General features: G+C 42.8%; 1 protein-coding gene across 3 annotated transcripts in view; it reads right to left on the bottom strand.

Annotated features, from left to right (window-relative positions):
* dtx1 (deltex 1, E3 ubiquitin ligase) overlaps window positions 1-14,842 on the bottom strand; it is a 73,270-nt gene that overhangs the window by 20,571 nt on the left and 37,857 nt on the right. The gene's annotated exons all lie outside the window — the stretch shown is intronic.

Here is a 14,842-nt window from a genome sequence, read left to right as displayed (position 1 = left end):
TTGCTAATGATTAGTGTCAGGTGGTGAAACTTTTATCACACCAAGAGTGTGAGTTGATCAAAAATTTGAATGGTAATACTTGTTAGAGTACTGTAGAATGTCTTGATGTCAAAATGAGCATAAAAAAAGCATTATTTAACAAAATAATGTTTGTTTGTAAGCCTAACTGTTTCTAGGTAAAAACCTCCTATGTGCATCTATGTAGATAGGAGGTCATTTTTAGGTACAGATAGGAGGTTTTGGCATTGAACATTTTGAATTTATGGTTAGAGGTTGTCATTGCTGCTTAAATGTGAACGTCATTGTCGTGATTTTTTATTAATTGCAGATCAAAATCACACGTGAACACCGTGGCAGCCAACAACCCTGTGAAAATATTGTGGTGTGTCGGTTGGGGGGTATGAGGGTATGGGGGTGGGATGGGGTTTGGAGTTATAGGGTGTGGGAGGTGTGGGTGGTGGTTGGGGGGGTATGGGGTGGGGGGTGCATGAGGGTTTGGGTGGGTGGTGTTTGGGGGTTGTGGTGTGCTGTTTGGGGGCATGGGGACCGGGGGTTCTGGGAGTGGAGGTAATGGGTTGGGTGGGATTTGGGGGTATGAGGGTATGGGGTGGGATGGGGTTTTGAGTTATGGGGGTTGTGAGGTGTGGGCTGGCAGTTGGGGGGTATGGGATTTGTGGGAGTGGGGGAGTATTGCAGGTGGTGGAGTTGGGGGGTAAAGGGTATGGGGGGATTATGTTGAGGGGGGCATAGGCCAGTTAGGCTGGATCATACAGGATAGGGTCTTTGTGATGCGAAAGTGTGGTCTGGCCAACACCAACTCAGGACTCCTGAAGTGGGATGGGGTTTTGAGTTAGGGAGGTGGAGAGGTGTGGGCTGGCAGTTGGGGGGGGGGGGGGTGTGGGAGTGGGGGAGTATTGCAGTAGGTGGAGTTGGGGGGTAGAGGGTATGGGGGGATTATGTTGAGGGGGGCATAGGCCAGTTAGGCCGGATCATACAGGATAGGGTCTTTGTGATGCGAAAGTGTGGTCTAGCCAACACCAACTCGGGACCCCTGAAGTGGGATGGGGTTTTGAGTTATGGAGGTGGAGAGGTGTGGGCTGGCAGTTGGGGGGGGGGGGGTTGTGGGAGTGGGGGAGTATTGCAGGTGGTGGAGTTGGGGGTAGAGGGTATGGGGGGATTATGTTGAGGGGGGCATGGGTCAGTTAGGCCGGATCATATAGAATAGGGTCTTTGCGACTCTGAATCGCTGCCCTCCACACTCTCCTATCTAGCATCAGGGTCTTGAGCTCTACAGTATTGTTGGCTAAGCTGTTACTTCGAAGTGCATCTACGTAGGTGGTGCACTTCTTGTCTCTCCTGGCTTTGCCCTGGGTTGGCTCTCATAGTGTTAGTTTGCTTGCCACTAGTTATGGGTCCCTGACGCAGTGCCCTGCCTCATCCTTCTCTCTCTGACTTTGTCTGTGACCCATGGTAGGTTCCTGTAGAGGACCACATTTCTGATGTGGTCCGTCCATGTGACTCCTAGTGCCATTCATAGCATTCTTGTGTAGACTCCATCCAAGGCCCTTTCCTGTTGTGCTGTGACGGTCCATGTCTCAGCCCCATACAGCAGTACTGACTCCACTGTAGCTATACGAACAGCCACCTCTTGAGGTCTTCTCCCATGTCTGATTTCCAAACTCTCCTCATCCCATGCAAGGCATTCCAGTCAAGTGCCCCCCGGACCTTCAGGTCCTGTTCCATTGAAGAAGTCCAGGCCCAGGTTATTAGAAGTCCTGGACTGCCTCGAGTAGCTTGTCTCCATCATCTGAACCATCTTCTCAGGAACTCCATAGGCCCGGAGAATGTTCATCAGATTCCCCCGGTGGATGGTGATCACCACTGAAAGATTCCGCTCCTTACTCCTTCCAGTATCCTCCTCAGCACCAGTATCTGCCCGCCTGCTGTTCGCTCCGGGCGGTAGCCGTTCTGCGAGTTTCTCATTACAGGGTCTAAGATGGGTCTAAGACGGTTGAGGATCTTCCTGTTAGCCGTCTTGGCAACTGTGAGCTCAGGCTAATGCCTTGGTGAGTTCGCCTGACTTTGGTACTTGATCGATGATCATTTTGCTCCACAGCTTCGGCAGCTTGCTAGACGGGTGGGCTTGATAAAATCCAACACCACCTCGTCTATGGGCACATACATCAGAACCTCAGCTGTCACTCCATCTTCCCCGCAGCTCTTGCCTCACTTGATAGTAGCCTTGGCCCTCTGGTACTCATCCATGGTGAACCGCCTGGTTTGGGAAGGTCATGGAAGACAGGAGCATCGGATCATCCTCTTCTTCGGTAGAAGGAGGATTTCCTAGGAGTTTTTGAAGTGCTGGTACCATGTTTCAACTCGTTCCTCTGCGCTTTCTCCCCAGATCTTGGAAGTCTGAGAAGAGCTTCTGCCAGAAATGTCATTGTTGAGCTTCCAGCTCTTGCCATGTTTCTGGTTAACATGCACCTCTTTAATGTCCCTGATCTTTTGGGTCAGTTCTCGTTGTTCCAGTTGCATACACTTGATATAGCTCCTCCCTCCTCCGCTTATATTCCTCCCTCAGACCCTCTCCTTTTTGGTCAGCGACAAAGTCCCTGTGTGCTGCGCTCATCTCCTCCCTGGCTGTGGTGATTCTAGGGTCACGGCATCTATCTTTCCTCCTTGCTTATAGGCTCTTTAAGACATTCAATGATCTTACATACTATTCCACTATCCACACCGGACACAAGGTTGGTGATCCAGTTGTATGAGTTAGGGGAGTTGGAGGGCATGAGGGTTTGGGTGGGTGGGGTTTGAGGGGTGTGTTGTGCTGGTTGGGGGGAATGGGGGTTGTGGGAGTGGGGGGGGTATTTCAGGTGGTGGAGTTGAGGGTATAGGGGGGATTATGTGCCTGGGCCAGTTGTTTTGTAGTCCACCTAATTGTTGTTGTTTTTGGAAAAAAGCGTATACAGTGTACTAACCATTTCATCCATTGAAAATGCGCTAGCGTATACCCACGACCACACGCATCTCGTGCAGGGAATGATTATTGTATACCTCAGAAAACAAACCTAGAACACACCACTGATGCAACTGTTTGCAGCTGTAAATATATGTATTTACAGCCTGTACTATTTATCAATAATTTAGTTATGCAATCACTTAACATCACAGTGCAAAAGCTCCTATCTGCAGAATTATCCAGGAAAAGTGGGAAAAAACCTCCTATCTGCATTTGCAATATGAGATCAGTGTAATTAACATATAATATTGTAATATAATCCAGAAATCCAGAAACGGTGAATTATGTGATGGGTATCATAAAAAAATAGCATTGTGCAAAAAATATACATTTTGTAGTTTTCTTTTTCATTTTCCCAACAATGTTAATTTTTCAGATAGGAGGTTTTGCATTTTGGCCATCGATATATAATGCAATTTAAGTTGGATCAACAAAATCATCAGCCAGCACTCTCAAAAATAAATCTAGATCTAGGACGTCTCTTTAATCATTAGGCAAAAAGCCAGTACATTGTTAACGCTGGAAAAAGAACCAAAGCACATTGACTTTTCTACATTATCTGACCACTAAAGTTTTCTCTCCTTATGACCAGTGTTGAGTTTGAAAGTAATTTATTACCAATTACTGTAGATGTAACTACTTGAACCTGAATGAATTGGATGTTTGATGTTGGTGCAGAAGTCCATTAGCCACTCTGGCAGAAACTATACCTAGGCTACTGCACACATCTTGTAAATCAAATTTGTCAACACGTTTGTCATCATAATAAAAGCAAAAGATAAACAACAATAAACCTTTTTGTTTAGCCACTTGAACCCACTGGCGACCCTATTGTGGGCTGTGATGAAATGCAAACAATTCTGCTGTGAAAAATTCTATTCCCCCCTTCATCCAGTGTCAATATCGGAGAATGCTATTTATGCCTTTCATAATGTATCCCAAAGATGAAAAGGAAAACACTAATATGTTGATTTATTATTCTTGTAAAAGAGAAGCACTATGTAGTAATAAGTTCAGTTGTCCATTGTGTTCCTGCTGTATCACTAATGGTGGCAAAACAGGAACTGAAAACTGCTTTGTTAGTTCCGTTCTGCAAGCATAAAAAAGAAAGAAAAGAAACGGACTCAAATGAGTCTTGTAGTCCACCTCAGAGGACACACAACACCAGTGTTGCCAGATGTGAGAGAAATAAGCACCCAATTCTATGAAAACAAGCCCAAAAGAAGCAACTAGGCCACATGAGCACTTTAAACCTATATACTGTAGATCTACAAGCTCACAACGCATACCGTTGTGAGCTTGTAGATCAGCTATTTAAAAAGAAATCTTGAAATAAAATGTGTAATATTTGTAATATTTTTTGAAACATTCTAACAACACAAATCTGGTACGAGGCTCAACATATTTTCAGATGGGGGTTAATAGGGACAAATACATCAAAATGTGGGGGTCCTTGACATGAAACAGTTTGAGAACCACTGGTTTAAACAACACCAAGGAAGAAGCCCAAATAAGCAACTACACTTTAAAAACAAACCCCCCAAAAAAAACGCAACCCACAACTACCAATATTTACAAGCGACTTTACAGAAAAACAAGCCCAAAGTCGCTTATAGTAAGCATACATGGCAACACAGACAACAACGATGAGAAGAGACAGCTTGACTCGCATACAGAGCACTGCAGTGGAGCTTGATTCAGAGTGACATTTGGAAAGGCTTGCACGCAAACACCACACAGGCGACAGACAGTTTTTTTCCTTTTTTCTTTTACCAAGACCTTTAAAACAGGAAGCCAAAACACTTGGGTCATTAAAATGAGCATCACCGAGTCCATTTTCAGAAACCAAACCCTCAGCTCACCCCACACCCAATTGAAGGAGGCCACAGGCAGAACAGAAAGGAAGAGATGATACAGACTTACAGAGTCTCTTGAATTGCAACTAATTTAAATTTTATGTTCAGTCTGGATTTCCTGATCAAATCACCCATAATATTATTTTCAAAGCATGCTCATTTGGCAACTCGATGCCGTGATTTGGTGCATGTGTTGGTGAACTTCTGTGAACTTCTGCACTCTAAACTCTGTCAAAAGCCTAAAGACAACTCAAACTGAGTTGAATGTCGGATAGGACAGACTTTATTATAGTCTCTAGGGGAAAACTGTCATGGACACATACAGTAACTGCTGTTAAATTACAATGACAACAACATGCAGACATTAAGGATGCTTTCACACCTGAACTGTTTGGTCTGTCTAAAGGCCAAACCACACCAATGCAACTAGTCGCAACTCCTTGCAACAAAACAGTTTTAAGGCCATGTCACACCAATGCAACTCCGCATTGGTGTTGCAACTGCCATTGGGGATAATGGTTGCGAGTAGTTGCAACTCCTTGCAACATGCAACTACTTGCAACCATTATCTCCAATGGCAGTTGCAAGGAGTTGCATTGGTGCGGTCTGGCCTTTAATCAAACCCTGTAACATTTCGTCGGAGAGTGTCCATTAGAATGGACTGGTGAGAGGCTCATTTGAACCTCTGGTGCAGACCCTATATTAACCAAACTCTGGTTCGCCTGAAAACGTGGATCTCGGTTCGCTTCCATGTACACCAGGTTTTGGTTCATTGTAGGTGAAAACACAATTTTCCAACCAAAAAACAACCCATGTGTAAATGATTCCAGTGGACATATTTTAATAAAAATGTACTTTCTATGGTTAGGTCTAACTAAAATCAAGTCAAATTAAATCATTTCTATTTGCACAAATCTGCTACAATCCTTGTGTTCACTGACTGTGCAGAGACCCATAGCCATGTAGCTTCTCAGCAGCACCTTACAAATCCCCTATCAGGCGGCCACTTTGATATACGGCTCTCTGTTCCTGTGCCAGGGGAGTCTTTAAATAAGCTGCCAATAAATAACATAGAGCCATGTGGCCCGACTGTGACTGACCTGTGTCGTCATCTTTCATGAGACCACACAGTTATAATTCTGTTACTTTGATTTTACTGTAAAGATGAAATAGTTTACCCCTTTCTATTAGTCTTTCCCTGCCATCAAATCCCATCGTAAGATACCCCTTAGACACATCTTAACCATAAGGTGGTCTTTATTTTATTTCTTGTATTTTTATGGCATGCCTCTATAGGAGGCAGCGATGTCTAGAAGAGTGTCTATGTGTGTCTGTGTGTAGCTAATCTCACAAACTGCAGTGTGTAAATAATCTCACTAACCAATCAGTGCCATATTTCTTGTGCACATCTGCCAGTAGGCCACAGAGGTATTGATATGATTTATAAACAAAAATAACAATATATATATATATAGCTGAAATGTAAAACAGCACCAGTGGAAAACATGTTGGATTAAGAAACAAGTTGACTGGTTACCGGTGTGTCTCAAGACATTTTTGTGTCTGAGTGAGTGAGTGTCTGTCTGAGTGAGTGAGTGAGTGAGTGAGTGAATTGTTGATGGCCAAAGATTGGTGAACCACAGTCATGTGATGATTTGGAAACCTTATCGCCCATGGGTATTATTTGTTCTCAGCCAAGAGATCTGATTAGTCAACGGCCAATTAGATGCAATCAAGTTAATTCACATCTGCTGTGCAGATTCTTGTGGCATCCACAGCCACAGAGATAGTTCGCTGTGTATTCTTTTTTGGTGTGATTTTGTTTGTTTGTCTTTTAACTGAACACAGCTTTAAAAACAACAACTACTCAGTCAGTATATAATGACGCTAACCATTGTATAAAAACCCAGACATCCTTGACTGTGATCATGGGCAGTCTGGTCCTGCAGTAACGTGTCTTTAGTTATTGCGGTCATTGTGCTCATATCCACTATTGTTGTTTTAATCAACCCCAGTGATAATTACTAGGGTGTCAGTGAGTGTGTATATATATATATATATATATATATATATATATATATATATATATATATATATATATATATATATATGTGTGTGTGTTTTGTGCCAATTCGTTCCCGTTTTAACCCAATTCTTCTCGTTATGCTAATTCCCCACACATAGAGTGTGCGCAGACTAGAGTATACAATGGACAATTAAAGCAGCAGATGGGGGGACAGGAGAGAATGCTCTGGTGAGATTTGATCCCAGATCAGTCAAGACGTGTAATTATGTACAGAGACAGCAGTCTCACCCACTGCGCATGATATCAGCGCCAAAGAAAGTGCACCGAAACAACTGATCAGCTTAAGCAGACAATCAAGTGTGCTTGATGAAAACTAATTAGGTGCTTCCCACTGGGAGAGCGAATCCCCATATTTAAATATACTCTCCTATCAAGTGCACCGTGGACATCATGGTTTACTGCTTTCCTCTCATGTAGGTGCATGTATATGTTTATGGTGAGTGCAGGGTGAAAGTATAATTCTTCAGGCTTTTCATGGACAGTGTTGTGATTAAAACAACACATTTTCATCACAAGAGAAAATGGAGCAACATGGCAAAAGAACTGTCTCCTCTTGTACACAAGAAGTGTCACATTAACACGTATGCACATGCACAGGGGAGCGTGTGATGGATATGGAACATAACATGAATTAGATTTACTTTGATCTTCCATTGCTCATGGACTGTATAGGTTTAGTTCTTACAACTCTTGCCAAGATTTTGCCACACTGCATTATATACTATGACAGCTTTTGTTATACAACATGTATACATTTTGGATGAAACAGCTGTTCACTGTGATTCTACAACTTCCCCAAATTAAGATGTAGCAATTACTCTCTCCTAGACCAACAGGAATAGTTGACATGTTGTGCTTATTACCACAAACACATACTGTACTGTATTGCCCATAGCTGCCTATTGCTTTGTATTTTCGCTATTGCCAACCAGTTGTAACACATCAAGTAATGCATAACCTATGCATAACATATCACTATAGGCGAAAATAAAGAAATGTTTTAAAAAATATATGGAAAATGTTTAGAAAATAGCAGATCTACAAGTTCACAAGTGAGCTTGTAGATCAGCTATAAAAACTGAGTGTGTGTGTGTATATACAGTATATATTTATAGTGAGTGAGTGAGCTCTTCTCTCTTGACACGCTTAGGAGGAAAATGTAATGAGAGCTGTGACCATGTAGTGTGTGTAAGTTACTCCATCACTAGTCTCGCGTGGCCAGACTGTTGCCTCCCACAATTTTCAAATGGTTCCAATCATACAGTCTGGAGCACGGAAGCTCTAGCTGTTGATGAGTAAGGGGGAAAGCGGAAGCCCCGCCTCCCCTCCACTTCCGTTTCGTTGCGCAAATTTATCCCAATATAGATCAAAATCATCTAAGCATATATAGCTTGCTGCTTAGCATAAATGGAAAAAAAAGTAAAGATATTTTAAATAATATTTTAGTGAACGGAAATGACGAATGGATGCCAGCTTCCTGCCTCGGATTTCGGGAGGTGTAGTTCCAGACTCTATTTAGCATTCGGAGATTGTGGAATAGTTGTCTGGCTACGCGAGAAAACTCCATCACTGACCAGTGAACACAGTTCTGTACAGACCCACCGTAAAGTCCGACATTACCCTCTGTCCTTCCCTATGTCTCTGTCTCCATTTCCCCTATCTCCCTCTGTCAATCCGTATCTGTTGCTTTCTCTTGCTTTTTTGGCCTTTAGCAAAGTAACAAGCAAAACAGGACATCCCCAAAATCTCTTTGCATACATTCTTACTGCATAAGCACCCCACCTCTCCATTTCCCTCACTATCCAGTGATAAACATCATCCCTATTACAAATGCAGAAGCAAATTTCAATGTGAGGCCATTACTGACCTGTCATTGCAAGGCTAAGGAATCGATGAAGAGAGTGTTTGATGACGCTGAACAATGGACGTTATCAGTTGGTGCTCAGATCTTATCAATGTTTATATCATATTAGCTGCATAAACAACCCCAGCTCTTTAGCGTGTCTATTACAAAGAAGTGTCACTCGAGCATTCCAGTTTCATCAAGGCAAAGTTATTGAGGTGGACTGGACCTAAGATCCAGGATTCTCAACGTTCCTTTCACCAACTCTCATCAATTCTCTTCCTCATGACCTAACTGTATGTTCACTTCTGTTTTGTCCATCCTTCCTTCTCTCCGTCCCTCCTCTCTAGAGTCGGCTGCAGGCAAGATTGTGGTGTAAAAAACTAACTCCAAAACCAGAGGCTTAAAGTCCAAATTTGGAGTGCAGCTTGGCCAAACCCAGACATTCCTCATGATTTTCCAATAATAATTAGCTAATAACTAAAAGTATTTTTGAACAATTTATGTTTTACTGAGAGAGGACAGTGAAAAGAGACAGGACAGTGAGGAAAAATACTGTATTTACTTGTACGGGCCAAGGGCACAGGTTATGCGTGTTGCATCTACAGTACATAATGAACTGCATCTACTGTATATTGTTATATGTCTCAAGGTGGACCACAATGGAAACAAGCTACGGCTTTTTTGTGTATAGTCTACGTTGGTGTTTTCCTAATGAATTACACTGTTGTGACTTTTTTTTTAAACTGGCCAAATAAAGTATCCTATCTATCTACAGTATCTCAGACAGAGGTGTGTTTCTCTCATGTAGATAAATAAACTATACAGCTTCAAGTGTTCAATCTAATTGTCACAAATCATCAAAAGTATCAAAACTTTTGTTCCAAAAATAAAAAAGGCCGCGACAGCAGAGCGGAAGTATGCAACACAAGTCATGAGGCAGGAATCGACCAGTTCAATAAGCTTATGAACCTGAGCTTGACCCAAATCCAAATGTAATTAGGTGAGACATTTTACCCAACACGAACCGAGTCCCATTACCTCCAATGGGGTCCTGTTGGGTTCGGATATAATCATTAACCTTCTCCCTGTCTTTCCTACAGCTTGCCCTGCTCCGTCCTTCAGTCCCTGAGCAGGTCTCAGGTCTGTCTTATGAGGACTAAATCAAAATGAGAGTGATGTTATTCCCAAAATAGAGAAACCATTAGGCCTGGTTATAAAAGTGCTGATAGAAGAGCTAATATCTCCTCATCTGTTTATCATGCACCGTGATAAAGATATTGAGGAGAGAGAGAGAGAGAGAGAACACAAGTGCTTAATCGCATATTGATGGGGGAAGTGGAAAGAGTAGGCCGACCTCGCTACCAGCTATGCCAGGGGAGTGGGCTAGGGGGAGGGGGTTATGGTGCACCTGACCCCCTCACACACACTCACACACACACACACACACACACACACACACACACACACACACACACACACACACACACACACACACACACCTTCAAAATGAGCAATAACAACACAGAGCATTTCGAAATTGCATCAGTTTTGGGTCCGGAATATGCCCTCATGATTTATTCAGATATTTCTCCATTAATTCAATCTAATAAAGGGCTCCGGAGCATAAGGGTGCAGCAGCCCATGGAGGGATAATAATAATCTCTGGACTCATCACATAGCCCTCTGGTCGAAATTCAGGCTAGCCGTCTTAACCCTTTAAGACCTGAGGCGATTCTTTAAAAACATCTAAATCCTAACAGTTTTTGGAAAAAAATCTAAACATTTTTTTTTTTTCACGATTTTTCAAAAATAGCAGATATACAAGTTCATAGCGCGGCACTCGGTGCCGCGCTATGAGCTTGTATATCTGCTATTTTTGAATAGCCAAAGACATCTAAAGTGACACAGATGCGTTCCAGGTATTAATGGGTTAACATAAGGAGACAAGAACATGTAAACACAGCAATAGCTGAGTATTGAAAACCATTATTGTCTTCATCAGAAAGAAAAAAGGGTTCTCTCTTACCATATACTATCTCCCTCCTCTGAGTCTGTCTCCATCTCTTTTTGTTTATACACTGAAAGTGAAAGCACTCGTTCCTTTGTCTGAAGAAACGTACAGTACAGCACAGTTCTTCGATTCTGTTGAATAAGGAAGTTTATGGAGGAAGCCCACAAGAGGAAGTGGTCTGGTGGACAATGAACAAGAAAAAAAAAGACAGAAAACACACACAACTAGTAACTACTTCCCTCTCTAAAACACTACGTATTAATGTCTTAACTCTTGAGACTGTAGCTGCTGTTGTAGTTTTAGCGCACAATGAATTTCACGTGCCTTTTACTTTGTGATTGCTATTACTGACAAATAAAGTAGAACCTTGAACCATGGCCATTTGTATAGGACAATACACAGTATAACATACAGTACAACAAGACAAAGAGAATCCTTGTTGTTATCATTCTGACATAATCAGGTCTCCAATAAATAAAACCTTATGCAGGCGCAACAATTCAAAACAGCAAATCTCTAATGGCATCTGATTCACAGATACTGTACTACTGTATATGACCCGGTCTCACAAGCAACACTCTCTAGTTTATAGCTGATAAATGATATAGACAGTCAGGAGGTAACATAGTAGTAGTAATAAGACACAGTAAATTGACATGTAAACATGTACCAGCAGATGGTGCCACTGCATATATTCATCCACATGACGCTGAACCTGAACAGACACATGACGAAACCTCCCTCACCACTACAGGAACAACCTATATCACCATTTTCATCCAACCTTACCAGTCAGTAGGCAACAAATACCAATGTTCCTTCTTACTTTCATTCAATAAATGTTTCAGAGTATTTATGTGCACACTATTAAGTACAAGCTTATACAATAAGTGCTACTATCACAAAAGTGTAAGGTATATGAGAGTAGCCTATATGATACTTATATCAATACAGAAAAGAACTGCATGTTTTAATGCATGCCTGCGTGTGAAGCTGTGTGTGCTTGTGCACATGATGTGAATGTGTCGTTGTATAGTATTATGTACAGTATATATAGTGTGTTTAAACCAGAAACAAAAACTCCCATTAATAAGCTACAGTGTGTGCCAAACAGTGTTGCCAGGTTTTGTGAGAAAAACAAGCAACCAGGTCTATGAGAACAAGCCCAAAAGAAGCAACTAGGCCACATGAGCAGTTTAAACCTATACATTGGCTATTTGAAAATAGCTGATCTACAAGCTCACAAGGTGTGGCTGGATAGCTGCTATTGTCACTGGAGATCTGCAACAAAAAAAAAATGTGCAAAATGTGGAATATGTTTGAAACATTTTAACAACACAAATCTGGTACGGGGGTCCCTGGCACAATTTATCACATCAGATGGGAGTCCGTGGACAAATACACATTCATTTGGGATTTGACATGAAACTGTTTGAGAACTACTGGTTTAAACAATAATCAAAACATTTGGAAACAAGCCCAAATAAGCAACTACACTTAAGAGAAAAGCCCAAATAAGCAACTACACTTAAGAAAAAAGCCCCAAAAGAACACAACCTGCAACTACCAATATTTACAAGTGACTTTACAGAAAAACAAGCCCAAAGTCGTTTATAATAAGCAGACATGGCAACACTGGTGCCAAATACCTTGCAGAATGTGAATTTCGTTGGGCGGTGGTGCCGTGCTGTGAAAATATTTTCGGCTATGGAAATACTTTTTGCCGCACGACACCATCATATGACGGACTCAAAATTACTTATAACTCCAGCGATATCGGGCCAGGGTGTGGGGGTGTGTGAAAAAACGTCAATATCTGATGTTTCACATACTGTATCTGTGTGGGTTCCTCCATCATCTGTCTGCAGTAAGTGCTTGTGGGAATGTGTGAAAGGAGTGCACGTTTCATCGTGCGCTTGCTATCGTGATGCTGTGCACCGGTTAACCACACTCATCCTGTACGCAGAGCCACTCGCCTGGGAACCCATGTAATCTGCCTCCCCCCCTCTGTCAGATTTCACACGTTGCCTGGGCGTGACACGCTGAGATGAAAAAGTCACATCACACCCAACTCCGGCAAAACTATATACATCAGAATACACTCTTAATACAAACATTCTTAAAACAAAACATCCTTTGAACCTTCAATTCCTAATGGGGTATTCTCTCTATCTCTATCTCTTTCACACACCCATACCCATACTACACACAAGCCTGTCACTAGTGCACGTGCAGGCAGTCAAGTTCGCTATACAACAATTTCTCCCCTAACCACTGGAGATGAAAAAAGTTCATGCCCCTGCTGCTGCGAGGAGCAAAAAGCGACATACATTTCCTTACTGTGCAACAGAATTAGGCCAGGCAGCCAAAGTGAACGTGTGTATATGTGGTTGAAGGACAGTATCATCCAAACATACAGTAACTGTGTCTCTCCCCATGAGCAGCCGCGGAGAGAAACAGAATCAAACTAGACCAGGAGAGAGGGTTTATTTTAGTAAAGAAAGCAGGATAGGAACGGAGGAATCAGTTTCTTCTTCTCCCTTCACTGAATCGTTCTGAGGTCAGAGCACCGCACTGAAGGTCCCATTTTTCTTTGATCCATTATTCATTCTTCCCCAGTGGTGCTCTGCCTCCATGGCAAATACGTTCCCACAGCTTTACCAGGACACACGCACACACGCACACACACACACACACACACACACACACACACACACACGCACGCATGCACGCACACACATGCACGCATGCACGCACACACACCACACCAACTATCACATGCACATCCTGTATAGAAGTACAGTTGACACATCTAAACAGAGACAAAAACAAACACATGCCTACATGCCTATTGTAGATAGATAGGCATAGACACATACATAAGAACACCAATAACTACATGCTGTAAAGACACACATGGCATCTAGGCCCACTTGCATTCACACAGTGAAATCCTCAGCGCAAATTTTACTTTCATAGTTTCAATTTTGACGGTCTCAGAGTTAAATGAACACTGTTGATTTTACTGTGCAATAGTACAGTAAAATGATTGACGACATACCAGGTTTCTTGGAAAGGTTTGCTTTCATCCCCCATACCATCCTGACTGGGGTCCACCAGGAGTCTGTACTTGGCCCCCTCCATTTCTCCCTTTACACCAAATGTTTTGGCTCTGTCATCTGTGCTCACATGCTCTCCTATCACTTTTATGCTGATGATACACAACTGTTTTTCTCCTTCTCCCCCTCTGCCACTCAGATTGAAGAGCGCATCACTGCATGCCTGGCAGACATCTCACAGTGGATATCTTCCCACCCCTTCAAGGTCAACACACGGATAAGACTGAGTTTCTCTTCTTCCCAGGTAAGTCCTGCCCTGTGCAGGATCTCACTATTCCCATCGACAACTCCATGGTGGCTTCTGTTCCGACTTTCAAGAGCCTGTGTGTTGCTTTGACTGCCAGCTGTCCTTCAAGGCACACATTGCAGCGGTCACTCGTTCCTGTAGGCTTACACTTTATAACATCTGAAGGATGATAAAGGATCAGACCCTTCCTCACCCAGGAGTCTGCCCAGCTCCTTATCCAGGCCCCAGTCATCTCTAAGCTTGACTACTGCAACTCCTTCCTTATTGGCCTCTCTGCATACTCAAGTCTCCCTCCTTTTCCCCTTCATTCATTGGCTTCCGGTCCCTGCTTGCATCCAGTACAAAACACTGACGTTGGCCTACAATGCAACCAAAGGCATAGCAACCCCATACCTTCAAGACGTGATCCAAACATACAACCCTTCCCTTCCCGCTCATTTACAGTAGATCAGCTAGTATGCCTTCCCTAAAACACCCTGGACAACGCTCAACATACCTAGACTCTTCTCCCTCCTGGCTCCCAAACAGTGGAATAAACTCCCCATTGCAGTCAGAACTGCAGACTCACTCTGAAATTTCTGCCCTAGTCTGAAGACTCATCTCCTCAGACTCACCACCTCACCCCTTAGCACGTCGCTCTCCTTGTATCCCTTCT

Source organism: Gymnoscopelus braueri (genome assembly GCF_963280865.1).
Source record: "Gymnoscopelus braueri genome assembly, chromosome: 7".
In the NCBI taxonomy this organism is placed as follows: domain Eukaryota; kingdom Metazoa; phylum Chordata; class Actinopteri; order Myctophiformes; family Myctophidae; genus Gymnoscopelus; species Gymnoscopelus braueri.
This window is presented reverse-complemented; position numbering and strand designations above follow the sequence as displayed.